Raw genomic sequence first — 17,800 nt, forward strand, 5'->3', positions numbered from 1 at the left:
AGTCGGAACAAGAAACCATCGCGCCAAGACTGGGGACGGACCTGGTGCTATGGCAACGCTATATAGACGACGTTCTGTTCGTATGGCGAGACAGAGAAGAAAAACTACACTCCTTCTTGAAAGAGATAAATTCTAACAAATACAATCTAAAATTTACACCCATCATTAGCACATCCAAAATAGAATTCTTGGATCTACAAATATCCATAGACGAAGATAAACTCATTTGCACAACCTACCAAAAACCAACAGCCAAAAATAGCTTCATACAATTTGACAGTTGCCACTTACCTTCCTGGTTAACATACATACCACAAGGACAGTTCCGGAGAGTAAAAAGAAACTGCACACTGGACACACAATTTGAGGAAGAAGCACAAAAAATGAGAAAACAATTTGTAGACAAGAAATACCCAATCCCACTCATCGACTCATCACTAAACCAAGTTCGACATATGGACAGAAAAGATTTCTTCATTAAAAACAATGAAAAAAAACACAGAAAGACACCTCCTTTAGAATCATTCTTCCCTACAATTCACAATATAAGAGAATCAAACAAATCATCAATAACCACTGGCATCACATAAAACAAGATAAAATCATAGGACCTACTATCCCAACTACCCCACAAATAACATTTACGAAGGCCCTAAACCTAGGCCTAAAAGTAGCCCCATCTATTAAACAGACTTCAAAGAAAAACCCATCCATTCAAGAATGGACAAACATGACGGGCTTCTATAGGTGTGAAAAATGCAACAATTGCAAGGTAACATCATTCCCTAAAAAAACCACACATGTCACATCTAAGAGAAATTCACACAAACAGGAGATCAAAGAATTTTTAACGTGCGGTTCAACCGACGTTATATATGCCCTGGAATGTCCATGTCAGAAGATTTACATAGGCCGTACGAAAAGGACTCTGAAAAAAAGGATATCTGAACATATCTCAAATATAATAAAGGGACTTGAAACACTCACATTATCAAACCGCTTCAAAACTGTGCACAACAAAGACCCCACAGGACTGAAATTCACAGCATTAGAAAGAGTAACAAAAGACTGGAGGGGCGGGAATCACATACATAGAATGTCCAGACTAGAATCTAGAAGGATCTTTGAATTCGACTCAATTGCACCAAACTGGTTAAACGCAGAGATGGAGATCTTTGGCTTCCTCTGAGACGTTACATTCGCCTACCAAGAATACGTACACATTACAGCAATAAGAACGAACACAGTCACCCAAGAATCTCTAATCACACCACAACTAAATTAGGAACAAATAGGCACAATCACTATCTAGTATACAAAAATATAGAAACATAGAAACATAGAATGTGTCGGCAGATAAGAACCATTTGGCCCATCTAGTCTGCCCAATATACTGAATACTATGGATAGCCCCCGGCCCTATCTTATATGAAGGATGGCCTTATGCCTATCCCATGCATGCTTAAACCCCTTCACTGTATTTGCAGCTACCACTTCTGCAGGAAGGCTATTCCATGCATCCACTACTCTCTCAGTAAAGTAATACTTCCTTATATTACTTTTAAACCTTTGCCCCTCTAATTTAAAACGGTGTCCTCTTGTGGTAGTTTTTCTTCTTTTAAATATGCTCTCTTCCTTTACCGAGTTGATTCCCTTTATGTATTTAAAAGTTTCTATCATATCCCCTCTGTCTCTTCTTTCTTCCAAGCTATACATATTAAGGTCCTTTAACCTTTCCTGGTAAGTTTTATCCTGCAATCCATGTACTAGTTTAGTAGCTCTTCTCTGAACTCTCTCTAGAGTATCTATATCCTTCTGGAGATATGGCCTCCAGTACTGCGCACAATACTCCAAGTGAGGTCTCACCAGTGTTCTGTACAGCGGCATAAGCACTTCACTCTTTCTACTGCTTATACCTCTCCCTATACATCCAAGCATTCTGCTGGCATTTCGTGCTGCTCTATTACATTGTCTTCCCACCTTTAATCCCTTTCCTCAGATACTGAGGTCAGGACTGTGTCAAATATTCTATATTCTGACCTTGGGTTTTTACGCCCCAGGTGCATTATCTTGCACTTATCCACATTAAATTTCAGGAACATCAACCCTGTTACATATCTTTGTGTCATCAGCAAAAAGACAAACCTTACCAGCGAGGCCTTTTGCAATATCACTTATGAAGATATTAAACAAAATCGGTCCCAGTACAGATCCCTGTGGAACCCCACTGGTAACATTACCTTGTTTTGAATGTTCTCCATTGACTACAACCCTCTGTTGTCTGTCACTCAGCCACTGCCTAATCCACTCAACAATATGGGAGTCCATGCTCAATGACTGCAGTTTATTGATAAGTCTTCTATGTGGGACAGTGTCAAAAGCCTTACTAAAATCTAGATATGCGATGTCTACTGCACCTCCACCGTCTATTATTTTATTCACCCAGTCAAAAAAGTCTATAAGATTTGTTTGACATGATCTCCCTGAAGTAAACCCATGTTGTTTTTCATCTTGCAATCCATGGGATTTTAGATGTTCCACAATCCTATCCTTTAATAGGGTTTCCATTAATTTGCCTACTATTGATGTCAGACTCACTGGTCTATAGTTGCTCGATTCCTCCCTACTACCTTTCTTGTGAATGGGCACGACATTTGCCAATTTCCAATCTTCCGGGACGACTCCTGTTACTAATGATTGGTTAAATAAATCTGATAACGGTTTTGACAGCTCACCACTAAGCTCTTTTAATAATTTTGGGTGTATCTCATCAGGCCCCTGTGACTTATCTGTCTTCACCTTAGACAGCAAACTTAGAACATCTTCCTCTGTAAAGATACATGCATCAAACGATTTAATAGTCATTCTTTCTAGTGGAGGTCCTTCTCCTTTTTCTTTTGTAAAAACTGAACAGAAGTATTCATTAAGGCAGTCGGCTAGCCCTTTATTCTCTTCTACATACCTTCCGTCCTTTCTTTTTAATTTAGTTATTCCTTGTTTTAATTTCCTTTTTTCATTTATATATCTGAAGAATGTCTTATCCCCTTTTTTCATAGACTGAGCTAGTTTTTCTTCTGCCTGCGCTTTAGAAGTTCTTATAACTTGCTTGGCCTCTCTCTGCCTAATCTTGTAGATTTCCTTATCTTCATTGCTCTGGGTTTTTTTATAATTACAAAATGCTAGCTTTTTATTTTTAATGATTTGGGCCACTTCTGCTGAGTACCACATTGGTCTCCTCCTTTTTTTGCTTTTACTGACAAGTCTAATGCAATTTTCTGTTGCCTTCAATAATGCACCTTTTAAGTAGTCCCATTTCTCCTGGACTCCATGTAATCCGTTCCAGTCTGATAAGGACTCATTTATGACTAATTTCATTTTTGAAAAGTCTGTTTTTCTAAAATCTAAAACTTTTGTTTTTGTGTGGTGGGACTCTTTCACAGTTCTTATATTAAACCACACTGACTGGTGATCACTAGATCCCAAGGTTTCGCCTACAATGACATCATATACCGAATCCCCGTTTGTGAATACCAAATCCAAAATGGCCTCCCTCCGGGTTGGCTCCTCAACCACTTGTTGTAGAGATAACCCCAGTAGGGAATTTAGAATATCTGTACTCCTGGTAGAACTTGCTATTTTGGTTTTCCAGTTTATATCTGGAAGATTGAAATCTCCCATAATGATAACTTCTCCTTTCATTGTCATTTTAGCTATTTCTTCAACTAGTAGATCATCTAGTTCTTTAACTTGACCAGGTGGTCTATATATCACACCTACACGAGTTACTGCATGGTTAGTGTTACGGCCCCTTTGGCATCGAATAAATAACAAGAGGAGAGCTTCTGACGGGTGCAGTAGTTTTATTCTTTTGGAACAAAGGTGCGCAGCAGGGTTGAATATTATTTTCTTTATCTCCTTGAGCACCGTAAACATGAATATCGTAAGCACCATAGCACCATAGCACCGTGAAAACTGTAAATGACATACAACACACTTATTTACAGTTGTCACCAAAAAGGGGGTTACAGGGTTAATTACAGTTGTCTGCACACACATCTAATTACATTGAACATTCAAAGAAACATGGTTACATGCAAAGTGCCTTGGATTATACAGTATAGCGTATTTAAAACCAAACAGCATGAACAGGGTTTATCTCTAGAACATATACACCTTTATAACAATGCACACTTTTCTGCATACCTCGATCCACTTGCCAAGGGGGGTACAAACTTTAAGCTTTGGGAGATTTTCTGCAGACATCTTCCATGAAATCCTATGCAGACAGCTAACATGTGGCATCTGAGATACAGGAAAAGGCTTTCTTTCTAAGACAGGAAGAAGGAGTGGTCTTGTAATCCTGCTGATCAAAACATTCTCCAGGGAACCAAAGGGAGGCAGAAAGGTTCCACCCAGCAGTAAGTGCTGAACAAGATCCACAATGATAAGCGGACAGTTACACTCCCACCAAATTATGTTATGATGAACATAACCTAAAAGTCATACATAATTTACGGAACATAACCTTGGCCGCTATAAAACATGGTACATCATACACAATTTAGCTTATAGGTACCTCTGTAACTGGCTACTGTCTTGTGTGGTGGTATGCTAGTGTATCACTAAAACTGAACTTATTTGCTTTCTATGAGGACTACTAGCTTTTGAATAGGACGTTCAATAATCGAAGGTTTTGATACATAGTCCTTCTTATCTTGCAATCTTCTGTCACCTACTAACACCTTGACTCGACGAACTAGATCATCCTTTTCTATTGTAGTTTCAATTACACGTCCTAGTTGCCACTGGCATCTGGGAGACATATCATCTTTGATTATGACAATGTCATTTACTTTGAGGTTACGTTGAGGTGTGTGCCATTTCTGTCTTGTGGAAACACTCATGAGGTATTCTCTTTTCCACCGACTCCAGAATTGTTCTGCTAAATATTGCACTCTACGCCACCGTTTAGCTGCATATACGTCTTCCTTTACGAATTTCCCAGGTGGAGGTAATGCAACCTTGGATTTCATCAGGATGAGGTGGTTTGGAGTTAGAGGTTCTGGCGCCTTGGGGTCATTGATTCCATCGACAGTTAAAGGACGACTGTTAACGATGGCCATGGCTTCATAAAATAGCGTTCTAAGAGAAGCATCGTCTAGTCTACTTGAACATTGGACTGTTGTAGCATTTAGCACATTACGAATGGTTCTAATTTGACGTTCCCAGACTCCACCTGCATGACTTGCGGAAGGAGCATTGAAGATAAACTCACACTGTTTATCAGCTAGGAAAGTTTCTAGTGCCTTTGTGTCACATTGCTTCAGGGCTTCTTTAAGTTCGTTCTTTGCTCCTGTGAAGTTTGTGCCTTGGTCACAGTGAAGTTGGCAAACGGCTCCTCTTAAACTGATGAAACACCTTAAGGCATTGATGAAGGAATCTGTAGATAAATCTTCAAGCATTTCGATGTGGACTGCACGTGAGGAGAAGCATGTGAAGATTAGACCATACCTCTTGTATTCCTTTCGACCTTGTTTGGTGATAAAGGGACCAAAACAGTCCATACCACAGTATGTAAAGGGAGCTGAAACTTCTATGCGTTCTTCGGGGAGCTCTGACATACGCTGCTCCTCTGTGGGACGTCGGAGCTTTCGACACTGTACACATTTATGTATTAACTTGGCGACTGACTTGCTTCCACCAAGCACCCAAAATCCATTTGCTCTGAGTTCTGTTAGAGTTTGGCTGCGGCCCTGGTGATGAATGGCTGCATGATAGTGGGACAGGATTAACTGGGTAATGTGCCCTTCTTTTGGGAGGATGACTGGGTGCTTTGTTTCTTGACTAAGAGTTGATCTTGACAGCCTTCCACCAACACGAAGAAGTCCTTGAACCAGAATGGGGTCAAGGCAGCTAAGAGGGCTTGAACTTGGGTGACTATCTCCTCTTTGAAGGAGTTTTAGCTCTTGGGGGAAAACTTGCTGTTGAACTAGACCTATCACTACCTCCCTGGCCTCCTTACGTTCCTCCACAGACACAAGATTGCTGCAGTGATACGTCTTCATTTTTATTCTCCTGATTCTTGCAATCACCTTAATGAGCATTGACCAACTGGAGAACCTGCTCAGACGATTTAGAGTATCAGTTTGTTCATTGGCTTGTGATGCAAGGGTTGTAACAGGTTTGACTTCAGGGTCGCCTACAATTAGTTCTGCTGAAGAGCTTGAAGATGCGTGCACTTCAGATCTCCAAAGGAAACTAGGCCCAGATAACCAACTTGAGGTGGAGATATCCGCTACATGTAGACCCCTGGATGCATGGTCGGCTGGGTTTTGTGTCGTATCCACATAATGCCACTGGGTTGGATCTGTAATCTCTCTTATGAGTTGAACACGATTGGCTACAAACACGTGAAACCTTCTTGCTTCGTTATTGATATAGGCTAAGACTACTTGGGAGTCTGTCCAGAAGAACTCTTTGTCAGCTTCTATTTCAAGTTCTGCCTTCAACATGACACTCAACCTTGCTGCAGTGACGGCAGCTGAGAGTTCAAGCCTTGGGATGCTCACAATCTTCGTTGGTGCAACTCTTGCCTTGGCCATTACGAAGCTGCAATGGACTTGATCTCTGCCATTTTTGTACCTAAGGTACGAACAGGCACCATATCCTATGTTGCTGGCATCGGAAAAGTGGTGTAGTTCCACTTTCATTCTGTTACCAAAGTCTGGGGGATGGTAACATCTGGGTATCTTGATTTCCCTTAAAGCTTGCAGACTACTCTTCCAAGCCTCCCACCGTGGACATAAGCTCTCAGGAAGTGCTTCATCCCAACTGATGCCTCTGCGGCAAAGCTCTTGGAGAATGCACTTGCCACTCAGTATGAAGGGGGCTATGAAGCCTAGAGGATCATAAAGGGAGGCTACGACTGACAGGATACCACGACGAGTTGAGGGTTGATGCTTTATGTCAGCACTGAAACTGAAGGTGTCGTTTTCAATTGACCACTGAATGCCAAGTACTTGTCCTTCTGTTGTTGAGTCTGGGCTAAGTTTGACAGGTACACTAGTTGTTGCTCTTTCTGACGGAGCAATACAGGACAGGACGTCCCTTTTATTAGAGTTGAACTTATGCAGTCGTAGGCCGGCATTTTTACATAATCCTTGAGTTTCGAGGATTAGATTCGAAGCTTCGCTGACTGTTGGAACGCTAGTTAGGCCGTCGTCGACATAAAAATTCTTCTCGATGAAGGCTGATGCTGAGGGATGTTCTGACTTGTGTTGTCGTGCAAGATACTTAAGGCCGAAATTGGCACATCCTGGAGAGGAGCTGGCACCGAAAATGTGAACTGCCATTCTGTATTCTTTCGGTTCTGTTTCCAACTGACCGTTCTCCCACCAAAGGAACCTTAAGTAATTGCGCATTTCTGAGGGGATATAGAACTGATGGAACATCTTTTCAATGTCGCATATCACAGCAACTGCTTCCTTCCTGAAGCGACAGAGGACTCCCACTAGAGAGTTTATCAGGTCGGGACCTGTCAGCAAGGTATCGTTTAGGGAGATGCCTTTGAACTTTGCTGAACAATCAAAGACAACTCTTAACTTGTCTGGCTTCTTGGGGTGATAAACCCCGTGATGTGGGATGTACCACACTGTCTCTTCCTCTGATAATGAAGGGGCTGGTTCTGCATCACCTTTTCTGATTGTTTCTTCCATGAATGCAGTGTAGTGTTCATGGTACTGTCTATTTCCCTTTAATCTTTTCTTTAGATGATGAAGTCGAATAAGGGCCAGCCTCTTATTGTTTGGTAGTGCCAGTTGACTGTTGTCTTTGAAGGGTAACGGCATCTCGTTGTGTCCATCTTTCCTTTTCATTATAGTTTCCGAGAGAAACTGCACGAAGCGAACATCATCTTGAGACACGTACTTATCTTCATAATTTCTTTCAATGAAGTCCATTTCTAAAGCCTTTAACACATCAGCGACCGGCGGCATTGGCATTTCTTTCACTGCGACTCTGTGTACGAAGCTCTGGCTACCCTGTCTATCAAGATGTGGATTTGCTGATCCTACAATGCTCCAGCCGAGCATAGTTTTTTGAGCGAAGGGTTCATTTTCGGAGCCGATAACAACCTCCAAGGGAGCCAGTGCTGATGGGCAGTCATAACCGATCAGTAGTCCTACTTCGCAATCTTGAAGTGGCTGTAACTTGTTTGCCAAGTGTTTGAGGTGTGACCACTGGAGTGCAGTCTCCTTAGTGGGGATGTGAGACTTATCTACTGGAATGAAATCTCTTGTATAGGCTTGACGGAGTTGGACTTGAACTTCGGAGTTGAAGCCACGCACTTGCAGACCGTGAGCAATTTGGCTTGAAATAACTGTGTCAACCGCTGTCATTGTGCTGAGCCTTAGCTGTAATGGCTTGGTGCTCACACTTAACTTCGATACCAGGTCTGCCAGAATAAAGGTTGAATCACTCTGTGTGTCAAGTAAGGCATAAGTGAGGATTTCCCTCTGAGGCTCCGTAGTAGCTGACAACAGAACTGGAACAATGCAGGATGTGGCAGACGTATGTCTTGTCAAAGTATGGGACATAACTTTGGGAACGTTGTCGTTTGCCTTATTTCTCATGCCTACTGAATCATCGTTTGATGCCTTGACAGGCTCAGTGTCTCTCTGTATGTGCAAACAGGTTGGATGACGTCGACTGCATATGCTACACGTGTGTCTTCCTTTGCAGTCTTTTGTAGTGTGGCCCTTTCTTAAGCAACCAAAACAGAGATGGTTTTCGTGAATAAAAGCCTTCTTTTCATCGATGGTTTTTACCGCAAAAGTCGGACATTTAGCGACACCGTGTGTTTCGTCTTTGCAGGCTAGGCAAGGTGGTTTCGGTCTTGAAGCTGAGATATTTGGAACGTTGAAGGTAGAGGGCTTCATTTGAGTGCTTGTGTTGAGCGCCTTGGCTCTCTTGGGAATTCTCTCATCTGTAGTCTTGGTACTGAGGAGAAAAGGAGAGGCAATGGGGTTGCATGCAATCTTAGCTTCCCTTTGCAGGAACTCTGTGAAACGAGCAAAGGTTGGGTATTCTTGGGACTTGTCCAGCTCGTCCACGGCGATGCGACTCCATCTGCGCACGATCCATTCAGGCAGTTTCTTGAGAAGCTTGTGGTTTTCTTCACAATCATTTAAAATAGCTAGGCCTTTAACATGAGGAATGGCCTCCACACAACCTTGAAGGAAATCTGCAAACTCTCTTAATGCTACAGGGTCATTTGCTGATATCTTTGGCCATTTAGCCAACCTTTCTCTGAAGGCTCTTTGCACTATGAATGGACCTCCATACCTGTCCTGTAGGATTCCCCAAGCACCTAGATAGGCATCTTCTGAATTTCGGTAGAAGAACCCTTCCACTGCCTTACGAGCTTCACCACCGAGATACCTCTTCAAGTACAGCATTTTTTCGCACACAGGGAGTGGTTTCTGATCAATCAGCGCCATAAAGGATATCTTCCAATCTATGAACTTCAAAGGATCACCTGTGAATACAGTTGGTTCAGGTATAGGGAGACGGTTGGAGATAAGCAGACTTGCAAGTCCTGGGGTTAGACTAACTTCTTCATTTGGTCTTGACACCCCAAGTGGTGTATTTGAAGGTTGAAATGGCACAGCCTTTGGATTCAATGAGTTTCGTGGTTCATTATTTTGGCAGAGGTATTGCACATTGTGGTCTGTCTCCTGTTCGTAAATTTCAAGACTATCATAAGCGTTGTAGGCTTTCACTCTTGCTGCAGCTACCTTGACTTCATTTTCTGCTTGTAGCTGTTGTAGTCTTGTCTTTTCCTCATCCAACTTCAGTTTAATTTCTGCCTCTAGTTTGTTCAGCTTAGCTTGCTCCTCGCGCATCTGTTGCGTCGCCTTTGCCTGTTCTATTTTGGCTGCAAGATCTGCTTCTGCGTCAGCGCGTTTGCTAGATCTGGAAGTAGCTCTTGAGCTTGCGTTGGAGTCTGGTAATGACTCTGAGAGGACAGTATCTGTTTCTGAGTTTCCAAAGACTGACTCATGCTCTTCTTTATTAAGCACCATCCTCACCCTTTCCTTCTCAAGTTGATCGTTAAAGATTTCATCTACATTCTCTAGCCGCTTGCTGATGAGGTTGCAGATTTCAGCCGTTAACGCGGTGCATGCATCCATTTTCTTAACAACGTACGGGGTAGTGGAATTATTTCGGCACATGGACTCATACTGTTGGTGCACTAACGCTTCTTTGGCTTTAATCTCTTTCAATCTTGTATTAAGGTCTTCAGTTGAGCAGAAACCTTTTAACTTTGTCCTACATTCCTTTGCTAGCTCCTTCCAAGAGTTGCACACCTTGTTGAATGCCTTTTCATTTTTCTTAACTGTTTCTTCGTGCATTTCTTTGCCCTTTGCTGTTAGGCTTTGCTCTCTAGAGCTGGATCGTACCTGTTGTGACTCTGTGGGTTTGTCTGTTTCTTCAGCAGGTGACAACATTTTGTTCTAGTGTGCCTTTGCCTTTCAAGTGTGAGTGTGCCTGAAACCTAACTTGAATGAGTGTTGGCTCAAACTTGCTACTAAGGGCTACGACAGATAACAGGTGTTCACACTTGTAACTAAAGATTAGCAAACAATGCATACAGTACTACAAAATGTTTTAAACGAATATACTGCTGACACTTTCTAACCAGACAATTAACCCTTTCTGTAAATAACTGCAGTTTAGTGGATTAGGAACTTGGAAGATAGCGTTGCTTTAAATCTGACACTAGGCCTCTAAACACGAATATAATAACTTGATCACTGGTTTAGCAAAATATTAACTATTTGGCTCGCATAGTAGTTAAGGGCGGCTTCCGGATCACATATAAAGAGCCCGCTATATTTAAAAGTCCACGTGACACGTTTACTTTTTTAGCCAAGTCTCTGTTGCCAAGATGGCGTCCGCACGTGTCTTGCGAGGCGTTGGGAAGCCTTTACTCACAGTTCGATGAAGACAGCGACGCAGGTGGTGATGTCGAGTCTCCACTGCAGCGACGAGTTTTCACTGTTACGGCCCCTTTGGCATCGAATAAATAACAAGAGGAGAGCTTCTGACGGGTGCAGTAGTTTTATTCTTTTGGAACAAAGGTGCGCAGCAGGGTTGAATATTATTTTCTTTATCTCCTTGAGCACCGTAAACATGAATATCGTAAGCACCATAGCACCATAGCACCGTGAAAACTGTAAATGACATACAACACACTTATTTACAGTTGTCACCAAAAAGGGGGTTACAGGGTTAATTACAGTTGTCTGCACACACATCTAATTACATTGAACATTCAAAGAAACATGGTTACATGCAAAGTGCCTTGGATTATACAGTATAGCGTATTTAAAACCAAACAGCATGAACAGGGTTTATCTCTAGAACATATACACCTTTATAACAATGCACACTTTTCTGCATACCTCGATCCACTTGCCAAGGGGGGTACAAACTTTAAGCTTTAGGGATTTTCTGCAGACATCTTCCATGAAATCCTATGCAGACAGCTAACATGTGGCATCTGAGATACAGGAAAAGGCTTTCTTTCTAAGACAGGAAGAAGGAGTGGTCTTGTAATCCTGCTGATCAAAACATTCCCCAGGGAACCAAAGGGAGGCAGAAAGGTTCCACCCAGCAGTAAGTGCTGAACAAGATCCACAATGATAAGCGGACAGTTACAGTTAGCAAACTGCAACGTAACCCAAACTGACTCTATGTTGGCCTCACCAACTTGTATTAGGTTAGATTTAATGCTATCTTTCACATACAGGGCCACTCCTCCTCCTTTCTTGCCTTCTCTGTCTCTTCTGTATAAAGAGTACCCTGGTATGGTTATGTCCCAGTCATTTCTTTCATTAAACCATGTCTCCGTAACAGCCACTAAATCTACATTCTCAGATGCCATTATTGACCCAAGTTCATTGATTTTTTTACCTAAACTGCGAGCATTTGTAGACAGGACTCTGAGCTTATCATTTCTTAACCTCTGTGCTTCTGACCTGTTCTGGCATTGTTTCGGGGGGCAATTGGACTCTTTTATTTTCACTCTTTTGCCCCCCCTTCCTAGTTTAAATACTCTTTCGCAAATTCTTGGAGTTGTTCACTAAGTACATTTGTTCCTTTGAGAGAAAGATGCAAACCATCTTTTTTGTACAGTTCCTTTCTATTCCAAGTAGAGCTATCATGAGAAACAAAGCCAAATCCTTGCTCTTGACACCATTTACCAAGCCATATGTTGAACTCCTTTATGCGCCTCTGCCTATCATTCTGAAAATTATGCACAGGCAGAACTTCAGAAAATGAAATGGTGGATGCAAAATCCTGTACGTCATTACCAAGTGTGATAAAAGATTTTTTCACCTCTGACACTTCATTGCAAGCCAGGTCATTTGTCCCTAGATGGACAAGAACATCCACGTCCCCTTCCTGCTTTGCTTGCTTAACAATATTAATAATACGTCTTCTATCTCTTCTAGCAGTAGCCCCAGGGAGACATCTCACAAAACCATTTTCTTTAAGCTCCACACTTCTTATGATTGAATCACCCAGCAACAGCTGCATCCTTTGAGACTTCACTTTATCTTTTTTGTTGCATACATTAGACATAGGAGTCGATGGTTTCTCACCCTCTGTGCTTGAGTCCATATCCATGTTGTCCTTACATTCTGAGAGTGCTGCAAATGAATTATGGAGAACCACCAGTTTCAAATAAGACTATCACATGATTCCATATCAGCCACTATACATAGTGGAGTTACAGTAATATATCCCCCAATCATCGATGGGTCGTCTACTGCATGGACTAGAATTAACATTGATATTTAGCAAACCCATACAGATATAGGACCAATAGCCTACCCAAGGTATGGCACCTTCCAATACAAAATAACTACAATGCCCAGAACCTTATCCCTTGCACATAGTACCCTATATAACATATCTAGACTCTATAGACAAACTAGCTACCCAATCTGTTGCTATCCCACATGTGGAGCAATATTGGTATCACAGTCACCCCATAGTCCGGAGGTCACTGTCTAATCAACGCTGGGTCTATTGTTCTACGGACCAGTGTTGATATTCAACTGGCCCACCGACATGGGGTCACCAGTGAGTCCGGTTTTTCTCCAGATTGGGATAGCTACAATACTAATCACCATATTCCACACATCCTAACTTAAACAACTCTAGGCCCTACATTACACGGATCAACACATAGTACCCCGTATAATACATCTTGACCCCATAGACAAACACATAGTATACCGTATAATACATCTCGACCCCATAGACAAACTAGCTACCCAATCTATTACAAATCTGCTACTATCCCACATGTGTACCAATATTGGTATCACAGTTGCCCCATAGTCTGTTGGTCACTGTCTAATCAACGCTGGGTCTATTGTTCTACGGACCAGTGTTGATATTCAACTGACCCACCGACATGGGGTCACCAGTGAGTCCGGTTTTTCTCCAAATTGGGATAGCTACAATACCAAGCACCATAACCCACACACCCTAACTTAAACAACACTAGGCTCTACATCACACGGATCAACACCTAAAGAAGCTCACACATATCAACACACATATAAATATAAATATAAGGCCGATTGGAATATTAGCCCAACAACCAGTAAGGAACAACCAAACTCCACAATTAAGACAACACACACGATCTACAACACTCCAAATTTATTATTATTATATATTGTGGCCCACAAACAAAATTAGACATCTATATAGATAATATACACAATGTCCAACAGCCATAATTAACCATATTATGGCCCACTAACAAACTGAGAACTCTATTTTCCCTTGAGGTCTATGCCATACGGACGGAAGTTGACACTGACGATCCATACAAATATAGGATCCCTTCTAAAGCAACAACCATCACTGCCATGTCCCATATAATTTTCATTCTTACAATCTCCTATGTGTGTATATGTATACAAAACATAGATACATATACACACTAATATTGACCAAATCCCCCATCTCCATATACCCTAGGGATATACACTATCTACATCTCCACATATTAGACTGTAAAATTATCCTATATTACCTCTATATTGTCAATAGTGTGGTCCCATTTTAATTCCCACCTCCAGTTCCCATTTTTAACTTCTATCTTCAATCCCAATTGTATTTCTACCCCGATCCCATTTTTCACTGGGATCCATTTTACACTGGGATTCATTCCTGGTGTTATATTGTTACACCTCTACGTTTCACCATGAAACATCTGTTTTAATCAGTCACAGACCAACACACTTTCCAATCAACCCTAATTGATGGGCTGAACTTCAAATTGATTGACCCGTAATGGTCCACCCAATAAATACTAAGCAGACGCCGCAAGTCCTCCACTTACTGATGAAGGGACCAAGTGAAGTCCCGAAACGCGTTTAAGGGATCGGAGGATCATTGCTAATACACCAGCAACTTCATACAATCAAGCACTTAGAAGCAGGAGCGCTCCCCTAACTCTATTGCCTCACTCAAAACGGCCCAGAGGATCCCGATCATAAGACCAATCTAAGGTCACGTGCATGCCACATGTCAGACAACAGACGCGCACGCTTGGATACCACGTGGGACGCCGACAGCCGGAGAGCAGGGCCGCAAGTAACACCTGGCTGAAGCACTGACGGAGAACATCACCGCGTGGTGGGTAAGTGAATTCTGTACCTAAGACAGTACGGGGCGCCGTACCGATGTCCAGAACACCAATTCCCCCAAAGGTTGCCTTTCACACTAATAAGAGCTCTACATGTAATCACATTGCACACTACCATATTGTACATGTTTGTGCAACACCATCTTTTACAGTGCAGCTTTATATACATAAATAAAGGGACATAGACCATCCACCAACTACTGGCAAACGATATCATATTCACAAGAGCCCACCAGAAAAGACCAAATATACGGCTGCTAGCACTAAGACTGCACGGCTTATATAGCCAATTTCTACTATTTCTTCATTTTTTTTTTTTTTATTGGAACTTCTTTTATATTGGAACTTTCTTTCTCTTTTTTATTGGAACTTTCCTGTCCAGTGGTACCTTTTTTAAAAAAAAAATTCAACTCCCAATCACAAATTTTTTCTACTCCCAATCACAATTCTATAGACCATTTCTAAATGGACTAGATTCATTATTTTTCTCACCAAATATCTGGTACCAGCCACCCCTTATCTGGTACACACCACCAGTGTCCAGATTTCCTCACCTACTCACCTATGCTCTAAAAACTATCCCTGCCAATTTTAATTTAGTATTTTATAATAAAACCATTTTATTCAATCCCATTTATGAGTGTGCCTGCTATTTTCCTATTTTAACTGCTCCTTCCTTGACTGGGTGAGTCAAACCAGCAGCTCAGCACCTCTACCATTCTATTGAACAGTTGAGCCGCCTTATTTCTCTCTTTTTTAAAAATTTACAAAATGATGCCAACATAAAGTGGACATATGGGGATTGTTAAGTAATAAATATTTTATGAGGTATCACTTTCTGTTTTAAAAGCAGAGAAATAGAAATTTTGAAAATTGCTAATTTTTCCATTTTTTTTTTGTAAATTTGGGATTTTTTCATAAAAAAGGTGAAATATATTGACTAAAATTTATGACTGTCATGAAGTACAATGTGTCCCAAGAAAACAAACAAGCAACCCATAATTTATTACAGATTTTCTCCTTAATACGGCAACACCCTATATGTGGTGGTAAACTGCTGTGGGGGCACATGGTGGGATCAGAAAGGAAGGAGCACCATATGGCTTTTGCAGCGCAGATTTTGATGGATTGGTTTACGGTTGCCATTGGTTTATATTTTTTGTGTGATTGTCTTATGTAGGGGTTAATTTTTTGAGGGATGAGGTGACATTTTCATTGGTACCATTTTGGGGTATATATGACTTTTTGATCACTCAATATTATGTATTTTGTAAGGTGAGGCGAGGTGACAAAAAATGACTGTTCTGGCATAGTTTTTACAGTGTTCATCTGACAGGGTATATCATGTGATATTTTTGTAGAGCAGGTTGTTACAGAAGCGGCGATACCTAATGTGTCTATTATTTTTATTTTTGTTAAGTTGTGCATAGTAAAAGCATTTTTGAATAGCATCAAATCTTGTTTTTGTGTTGCCATGTTCTGAGAGCCATATTTATTTTTATTTTTCCGGTGATTGTCTTAGGTACGGTCTAATTTTTTGGGGGATGAGATGACGGTTTGATTGGTACCATTTTGGGGTACATACGACTTTTTGATCGCTTGGTATTACACTTTTTGTGAGGCAAGGTGACAAGAAAATGGCTGTTTTGGCACTGTTTTTATTTCAAAATTTTACGGCATTCACCTGAAAGGGTGGATCATGTTATAACTTTAAAGAGCTGGTTGATATGGATGTGGCAATATCTAATATCAATATCTAATATGTCTACTTTTCTTTTTTTTCCATTTTTTTTTAACTTAATTTTGGGAAAAGTACTCTTTTTTTTTTTTTTTTACTTGAAACTTGTAATTTTTTATTATGTAAAACAATTTTTGTAACTTTTTTTACTTTGTTTTTTGTTCCACTATGGGACTTTTGGGGGTCTGATCCTCTCTACAATGCATTACAATACTTCTGTATTGTATTGGCTGTAAGTGTATTACACAATGTAATACACTGACAACCTGCTTGCCTGTGAGATCCAGGGGGCTGTGTCTCACAGGCTTACAGGGAAGCAGGCGCGATGCCTATGGAAGTCATCGGGCTGCCTTCCCAACCATCGTGTCCCCGTCACCACAGCCCGGGGACCCGATGGGGATGGGGACACTGCACAAACATCGCGCGTGCCACGGTCAGCGCTGACCGCGGCACAGCTAGGTTTAATGCACCGGCATCTGTGTTTTCACCGATGCTGGCACATACAGCAGGGGTCCGGCTAATGGGAACAGCTGGCCCCTTGCTGCTGATCAGTAGTTGTACGCTGGGATTAAGTCACAGTCCACAGGGCCGTACAGTTATGGCGCTGGTATCCTACGGGATAATCCATATGGCTGGTGGACTACCATTGCCCTAAAATCCTAAAATGGCTAATGAAATATTAGCTGATACGCTATAAATCAAGTCAAAATATTAAAATAATATTTTTTTACGTCAAATTATGCAAAATAAGAGTTTGATGTAAATGATGTTCCCGCGCAGAGATGCACTCAGAATAACAAAGCCTTTATTAATGATCCACAAAGTCTTCAGAAAGCTGCGAGCAGTCCTGGAATCAGTAATGAGAATGTATTTGATGAGATATATTTACGGGGCCCCAGAGGGAAGACTGTTCACTATGATCCAGGTCAGAATAATATGTACAGAAATTGATCCAGATTTGTCAAATTAAAAAAAACAGCAGGACAGCGGTGGAGCAGCCGATTTATATTAGTTCTCTTCTTACTGATTCTTATATTGTCATTTAGAGGGCCATTTAACGTGAAATTCAATTTGGCAACTGTCATAATAGTTAAAAGGTATGTATGCATCTATAAAGGTGTATCTATTATTAACTTAACATAGTTTGCCACGTTATAGGATCACTATGGGGGGGGGGGGGGGGGGGGGTGGCACTGACTTATTGGGATGTAAGATTACTTCAGCCAGCTGCCCAACCTACCCTACAAATACCCCTTCCCACCAATTAGACTCCAGAACCGAGTATCCCATAAAATTAACCCCTTCCTGCCTTCGTCCCCCCCCCCCCC

Source organism: Bufo bufo, chromosome 4, assembly GCF_905171765.1.
Source record: "Bufo bufo chromosome 4, aBufBuf1.1, whole genome shotgun sequence".
Classification (NCBI taxonomy): domain Eukaryota; kingdom Metazoa; phylum Chordata; class Amphibia; order Anura; family Bufonidae; genus Bufo; species Bufo bufo.